The 7,653-nt window shown below is 44.6% G+C and overlaps 1 pseudogene across 1 annotated transcript; it reads left to right on the forward strand.

Moving 5' to 3' along the window:
• Window positions 1–3,201: 3,201 nt before the first annotated feature.
• On the forward strand, window positions 3,202–4,345 carry LOC309795716 (cyclin-dependent kinase 2-associated protein 1-like; annotated as a pseudogene). The gene has a single exon. The product of its transcript is annotated as a cyclin-dependent kinase 2-associated protein 1-like (transcript).
• Window positions 4,346–7,653: the final 3,308 nt, after the last annotated feature.

Below are 7,653 nucleotides of genomic sequence, written 5' to 3' on the forward strand. Positions count from 1 at the left end.
CCAGAGAACCTCCTACTGGTAATGGCTGAAGAAAATGAGCATAGTTAGCCAAGAAAAGATGAAGGAAAGACATAGTAGATAGTATCAGACTTGCTATGTATCTCTCCTGAGTACATTTATTCATTCGACAAACATTTACTGAGCTCCAACCATGTGTCAGGCACTGTCGGGTGTGTGTGTGTGTGTAATGAGGTACAGTTACTGCCTTCCAGTAGCTTATTTATCACTAAGGCAAGCAATCATAATCCTGTCGAGTGCTCCCAGAGGAGTATCAGAGGGTGGTAATACAGCACACAGAAGGCAGCTTGGTTTGGTGATTAACTGCCTGCCTGCCTGCCTCTCTTTGAATCTCAGCTCTGCTACTTACAATGTGACACTGGACAAGTCATTTAACTTCTCTGTTACTCATGTGTAAGATGAGGATAATAATAGTACTACCCCACTGGGCTGCTCTGCAGATTAAACAGATTACTACATGTGAAATGCGTAGAAGAAAGCCAGGCACACAGTAAATATTGGATGGCAATAGGAGATCTCTAAGGCCCCATCCAACTAATCAACTCTGTGAGGATCAGCACAATTTTTTGCATTATGTAATGCTTTACTGTTTATGAAGCACATACATATTATTTAATATTCCCCAAGAACTCTGTGAGGTAATCTAGGATGTAATTGATTCCTTAGTTTCAAAGATGCTATGTGACTGCCCCACAGCCAAATGGCTATCTAAGAGTCAAACTCAGGGCTTCAATTCAGTGCACTGGGTAGGCCAAGCTCCTGAATTTCTTTCTTGGCAGGAACTAGGAGGCCAAGTGGCTGCGCTCAGTTAAAGGAATGGCTGCAAATGGGAGGGTGAGAGAAGGGAACCAGAGAAAGAAAGGTCAGTATGTTCCAGACATGGCCCACACCCTGTGTGCCGTGACTGAGAATTCACCTTTCTGTAGAAATAGTGGCAAAGATAAGGGGTTGGTGCCCCAAAGTTTCTAAATCGTCACACAGCTGACAATTTCCCAAGGGCAGGGGAAGTCACCCATGGCCCTTTAAACCTCCAGCACTTTCCATAGCTCCTGCTTCAGAGAAGGAGCTCAATAAATGCTTTCTGAATTGAGATATATTGTTCCTGGTGCTATTTCCAGAACATCATGAGTTAATTAGGCTTTTGAGGACTGTGAGAATCTCACCCTTATCTTAACACTGGTTCTGTGTGGGAGAAATGTTCTTATTCTAAGATCTATTCAACAGAGAGAACTTTGTAACTCCCACTGCCTCAGTGTAAGGCGGGGGCTGCCTTATTTTTGCTCCTCCTATTTTACGCTTCTTTTTCCTGTTCTGAAAAACCTGTCAGAGCCAGCAAAAGGGTGTAGGACCTGGGAACAAGGCCAAGAGGGTAAGGGAAGATGAGTCAAACATTTTCCTGATGATTGGGCTTCCCTGGTGGCGCAGTGGTTGAGAGTCTGCCTGCCGATGCAGGGGACACGGGTTCGTGCCCCGGTCCGGGAAGATCCCACATGCCACGGAGCGGCTGGGCCCGTGAGCCATGGCCGCTGAGCCTGCACGTCCGGAGCCTGTGTTCCACAACAGGAGAGGCCACAACAGTGAGAGGCCCGCGTACCACACAAAAAAAAAAGTTCCCTGATGATGGTTGACATCATAATCCCAAACTCCATTTCCAGCCCTCCAGGGTCCAGCTTCCTGTCACACTCCTTTTCCAGTCTCTTACTGGGGACAAATCTCCCTTCTTAGTATCTTTTCCCTCAGCATTCAGGTGCTCTCCTGCGCTCTGCAGTATGGACTCCCCTCCATTTGAGCTCCCCTTTACATTCCTGCTTCACACACTTTCACATTTACCCTCACACCAAAAGGCTCAAAACCAAACAGGAAGATGCCTCAGAGGCCTCATGAAGCAGCAAATCTGCAGTTGCTTTTAAGGCAAATATCCCTAGATTTGAAAACTTCCAAGTTCTGTCATTACCTAGCTGAGTGGCCTTGGGTAGTTTCAACTTTCTAAGCTTCCTTTTCTTCATCCTGAAATGGGACCTATGTCATGGGGTTATCAAGGGTCAAATGAGATAATGCATGTGCTATGAGCTGAATCGTGTCTCCCCAAAATTTATATACAGAAGCCCTAACCCCCAAGGGGACGGTATTTGGAGATAGGGCCTTTGGGAGGTAATTAGGTTCAGATGAGATCATGAGGCTGGGGTCTTCAGGACAGGATTAGTGTCCTTATAAGAAGTCACCAGAGAGCTTACTCTCCCCACCACCCTTGCCTTGGTGTGAGGACACAGAAGGAAGACTTCCACCTGCAAGCCAGGAAGCTGGTTCTCACCAGGAACCAAATTGGCGAGGACTATGATCTTTCTGCAGACTTCCAGTGTCTCCAGAACTTGTGAGAAATAAATTTCTGTTGTTTAAGCCACCCAGTCTATGGTATTTTGTTACAGCAGCCTGAGCTAAGACAGCATGTAAACCCTCATTTGTTCACTCATTCCTTCATTAAACAAATATGCACTGAATTACTCCCGTGTGCCATACTCTGCACCAGGAACTAGGGTTTAGCAATAAGGTAGTGAATGAAACAAAGTCCCTGCCTTCATGAAGCATAAAGTCCATGTGGGAAGGGTGACAGACAACTATAAAAATAATTAACTATCAGAATTGTGATCAATCCTGTGGAGAAGTACAGGGGACCATGAGAGCTAATGGACCTAACTTATCCTGAGAAATCAGGAATTCTCCTCTGGGGAAATGACATTTAAGATAATGAGCTTAGCAAAAGTATGAGGGTGGGGAAATAGAAAAGAGGAGAAAGTTCTAAGGCAGTGAAAATGGCATGTTTGTCTTGCTGTCACAGAATACCACAGACTAGGTGGCTTATGAACAACAGAGATTTATTTATCCGCCCTCATGACCTAATCGTCTACCAAAAGCCCCACCTCCTGATACCATCACATTGGGGGGTAAGATTTCAACATAGAAATTTGAGGAGAACACAAACATTATCTATAGCAATACTTAAAGACTCTGAGGCCCTTGCGCCCGCGCGCCCGCCCGATGTATGGGTGATATACTGCAGCGGGTGTCAGGGTGAGGGATGGCCATATTTGCTGGTGCGGCCCGAGCCGTCAACAACAAAAAGTGCACGGGAGCTCGGCGGGCGCACGGACGGGCGCACAGACGCTAGGGCCGCCTCGCCGCCGCCCTCGCGGGCCGGGCGCCGCTGCGCCCTGGCGCACCCCGCCGCTCGGGGGCATGTCTTACAAACCGAACTTGACCGCGCACATGCCCGCCGCCTCCCTCAACGCCGCTGGGAGTGTCCACCCGCCCTCCACCAGTATGGCGACGTCTTCACAGCACCGCCAGCTGCTGAGTGACTACGGGCCGCCATCTCTAGGCTACACCCAGGGAACTGGGAACAGCCAGGTAGGTGCCCCAGAGCAAATACGCTGAGCTGTTGGCCATCATCGAAGAGCTGGGGAAAGAAATCAGACCCACCTATGCGGGCAGCAAGAGCGCGATGGAGAGACTAAAACGAGGCATCATCCACGCTCGAGGATTGGTGCTGGAGTGCTTGGCTGAGACGGAACGGAATGCCAGGTCCTAGCCGCCTTGTGACCCTGGACGGTTTTCCATCTTCTTCGGAGAGAAGAAGTTACAGTTCATCTCCCCTGTTCAGATGAAACTTTTGTTTTCAAAATGGTAACAGTTTGGTTTCTCCTCCCCCTACCCCTCCCATGGTTCACTAGGCTCCGAATCTACAGCCTGTAAGATTGAGGAAAGATTTTGCAGTTGATTGGGAGTTACATTTTAAATATTTAGGAACTACTCAGGTGTTTGTTATTGTTTTTTAAAGCATTGGTTCAAAAGATGCACGTAAAAATTACCTATCTTACAGCAAACTAGTTTGCCTCCAAGATACCAGTGTCTCGCTCTCCTCTTTTGAATACATTTATGTTACCCGGATTGTTCTTTGTTCCTTTTCATAAGCTGATACAACTTGAAGGGTTTTTTTTGTAGTGCGGACTTGACAGCACACTTAACTAGTAGCTGGTCCCCTCGTTTCCCATACGTTAAGATTCTGCTTAACGTAAATTCTTTTTTGCTTAAGCATTTGCATGACTATTAGTGCTTTGAAGTCGATTTTAAAAATGCACAAGTTATACATACAGAAGAGCAACCTCCCAAACCAAACCCAACAAGGATCCCCGAAATTTTTCCTGAGACTGTATGTAGATTTCAGTTCTGCCTTTCCTGTAAGTTGATCCAAACATCTGGAAGAAAATGGAACTGTTTGCATCTTTGTATTTATTACTCGATGTAATAAAGCTTATTTTCATTAACAAAAAAAAAAAAGACTCTGAGGCAGAAAAGCACATGACCCAAATCAGGTAAAAACCAAAGTGTGGTTGAACCATAGCAAGGAAGGCAGAGCCAAAATGCAATGGGATAAAAGAGGTTTGAGAGAAACTTGAAGACCTTGATAAAGAGCCAGAAGTTCATCCTAAAAGTAAGGAAGATACACTGAGGATGTGAAGCCAAGCCATGACATTATCAGATGTGCATTTTAAAATCCCCAGATGGGAGACCAGTAGTCCAACTTACCCAGCATGTATACCCTACTTCTTCTGAAAACAGCACTCATCCTCCCCTCCCCGGACAATTTGTGGTAAATCATATCTCCCCTACTCTCAGTACAGATGATTGGATTAAGCTGAGCACATCCCCAATTCCAAGAGTGTGCATATGACCTAGGGTGGCAAGTCAGAGAGCATGGGATACCTTGGGGCAGAGTAATTGGTTTGAACAGATACATGATTCAGACAGAACCAATGAGATTCAATACCAGAACTTTTAACATAACTATTGGGAACAGGGGGATCTCTTTTTCTATGAATCTACTAGGAACCATGTTGCTCTTACAGTAGTAGAAACAGTCTAAGAATGATGCCAACACTGGGGGAAGCAGAACCAAGGGATGAAGCAAACATGACTTTTCCTGATGACCATGTCCTGAGTCCCCTGAGTTCAGCTACTCCTAAAAATTTCCCTGGTTTGTAGGAGAGAATAATGGATTTAGTGGACACCAAGTGGAGATGCCCAGTAGAACATAGTTAGATAGACAGGGATATTAGACAGACAGATGGTTAGATATGTGGGTAGATGAATGAAGAGATAGATAAGACAGGGAGAAGAGAGAATGAGGAGAGGGAGAGGCTCAAAAGATAAGTCTTGGCAGGAAATAAAAACATTTGGGACCCATCAACTCATAGGTGGTAAAGGCAGCCATAGAAGTGCCCTAGATGGCTCAAAAGCCAAGAGGTGAGGTCCCCGGGAGAGAGTGAGAAGACAAGATGATGTAGGGTGAAGGAATTACAATAAGTAGAGATGGAGACAGGAGGAAGGACTGACAAAGGAAATTGAGAGAAACTAGCCAAAGTGGTGAGAGGCAAACTCAGAGAGTGTGGTGTTACAAGTAAAGGGAGAGAAAAAAGTAAAAGAAGGATGTAGTAGCTGTTCATGTGAGATGCTGCAGAGATAATGTAAGAAACCAGTGTCCACCGTATTAAGGAGAACAGCAAATCCTGAGGAAGGACTCAATTTCTACAACCAGCAATTTGATAGACAGTGCCAACACAGAACCCCTTGATTAAATATAACCATTAAAAAAAAAACAGTAATAAAGGGCAGCATAACTCCCCACTCCTTAAGTGTGGACCATACGTAGAGACTTCCTGCCAAAGCAAAGGGGGGAAGACTAACTTTACAGTGGTGACACCTGACAAACACTGCTGCAGCCAGCTAATCAAAGTCAACATTATGTTGACCATAAATTATGTTGATAGTATGTACCTTTGTTATGATATGATGAAAATGGCACTTAACCTTTCTGATCTTCCTCCCCAAAACCCATAAGCCCATTCTAATCATAAGAAAAACATTAGCCAAATTCCAGTAGTGATGCATCCTACAAAATACCTTAACAGTACTCCTGAAGACTGCCTAGGTCATCAAAAACAAGGAAACTCTGACAAACTGTCACAGCCAAGAGGAGCCTAAGAAGACATAACAACTAAAGGTAATGTGGCATCCTGGATGGGATTCTGGAACAGAAAAAGGAACTTAGATAAAAACTAAGAAAATCTGAATAAACTACGGACTTTCGTTAATAATAATGTATCGATGTTGGTTCATTAATTTTAGCAAACATACTGTAACATGCTAATCACAGAGAAAACTTGCATGCAGTAGTGTAGGGAACATTCTGTATTATCTTCTCAATTTTCCTTAAAGTCTAAAATGGCTCTTAAAAAATAAAGCCTATGGGCTTCCCTGGTGGTGCAGTGGTTGAGAGTCCACCTGCCGATGCAGGGGACACGGGTTCGTGCCCTGGTCCGGGAAGATCCCACATGCCATGGAGCGCCTGGGTCTGTGAGCCATGGCCGCTGAGCCTGCGCGTCGGGAGCCTGTGCTCCGCAATGGGAGAGGCCACACAACAGTGAAAGGCCCATGTACCGCAAAAAAAATAAAAATAAAAAAAAAATAAAGCCTAAGTTTTAAAAATTAGTAATATAGTAAATACTGAATTTAAAAGAGAGACAGATAAAGCTTTTTAGTGCCAGAAGCAAAGATGAAGCTTAAAGCTTGAGTGACAGACTCATAGACTACATCATGGGGCTGGGAGGGGAAGGGTTAGGGGGAATTACTGGACCAGAAGTAGGTCCCAGCAGCTAAAGGCAGGAGCTTCAATATGCTGTGATAGGAGACCTGGCCCTGGGCAGGTTCAAGGCAGGACCATGGCATCTAACCAGGAAGGGCAGCAAGAGAGAAACCAGAAGAACTCTGCCCATGGGCCAAGGAAGCAACATGGAAAATTTTTCTCGTGGAATTCTGGGTTGAGGAGATAAAGATCTCTGGTGAAAAATCAAAGCCCCAGGCCTACACCTTGCTTAACTGCCATATCCAAATTTACACCAAACTTGTAATACAGGAATGGCTGACCTAAGAAATCAGTTGAGGGAGGAATCATATCTAGCATAGGATTTTCAAAACAGGCAAATGGGTTGGGATCTAGAACACAGTGCCTGGAACCTGGTAATCTCACAGAAGATGTTAGCTATTTTTCTTCTTATTACTCTATCTCTGTTACTACCCAAGAAGAGTGATAGGGACAAGAATACTAACGTATGATTTTGTATGTTCTAGAGCCTAATTTATTAATATTTGGATAGGGTAGATATGGTATTAGGGAACATGGCCTTAGGAGCAGAAATGTTTGGTGCCAGCCATGAGTACCATCTTCCTAGGTGAGAGGAAGAATTTTAAATTGCATCAGGAGCGTTTTAAATTGTCTGGAGAAATTCAAATTTCTTGGTCCTCTGGGAAAACAAATAAAATGTCTTACTTAGTCTTTACTCAGAGATATAATTCCAAAAAAGAAGTTAATCTTCTCAACCCACACTGATCATTAGCATTTTTTTTTAATTTATGTATTTTATTTATTTATTTTTCGCTGCATTGGGTCTTTGTTGTGTGCGGGCTTTCTCTAGTTGCATAGAGCGGGGGTTACTCTTCATTGTGGTGTGCAGGCTTCTCATTGCGGTGGCTTCTCTTGCTGTGGCTTCTCTTGCTGCGGAGCACAGACTCTAGGCATGC

The sequence above is a fragment of the Mesoplodon mirus genome (genome assembly GCF_964341445.2).
Source record: "Mesoplodon mirus genome assembly, chromosome: 2".
In the NCBI taxonomy this organism is placed as follows: domain Eukaryota; kingdom Metazoa; phylum Chordata; class Mammalia; order Artiodactyla; family Ziphiidae; genus Mesoplodon; species Mesoplodon mirus.